Genomic DNA, 647 nt, shown 5'->3' with positions numbered 1-647 from the left:
ATCCTATCCTCATCCTCATCCTAACCTCATCCTCTTCCTCATCATAATCCTCATCCTCATTCACGTCCTAATCGTATCCTCATCCTCATGGAAGACGATAGGATGAGGATGAGGACGAAAATAGGATGACCTCTTCCTCATCATAATCCTCATCCTCATTCACGTCCTCACCCTATCCTCATCCTTTTCCTCATTCTATCCTCATCTTCCTCCTCCTCCCTCATCCTCATCCTCATCCTCATCCTCCTCCTCATCCTCATCCTCATCCTCATCCCCATCCTATCCTCATCCTCATCCTATCCTCATCCTCACCCTCATTCTCATCCTCATCATAACCTCATCCTCATACTATCCTCATCCTCATTCTCGTCCTCATCCTATCCTCATCCTCGTCCACATCCTATCCTCATCCTCATTCTCGTCCTCATCCTCTTCCTCATCCTCATCCTATCCTTATCCTATCTTCATCGTCATCCTCATCCTATCTTAATTCTCATTCTCGTACTCATCCTATCTTCCTCCTTATCCACATCCTCTTCCTCATCCTCATCCTTATCCTATCCTCATCCTCCTCCTCAACCACATCCTATCCTCATCCTCATTCTCGTGCTAATCCTATCCTCATCCTCATCCTCATCCTCGTCCTC

This window comes from Lupinus angustifolius, chromosome LG18 (genome assembly GCF_001865875.1).
Source record: "Lupinus angustifolius cultivar Tanjil chromosome LG18, LupAngTanjil_v1.0, whole genome shotgun sequence".
Lineage (NCBI taxonomy): Eukaryota > Viridiplantae > Streptophyta > Magnoliopsida > Fabales > Fabaceae > Lupinus > Lupinus angustifolius.
Note: the sequence above shows the minus strand (reverse complement) of the source record.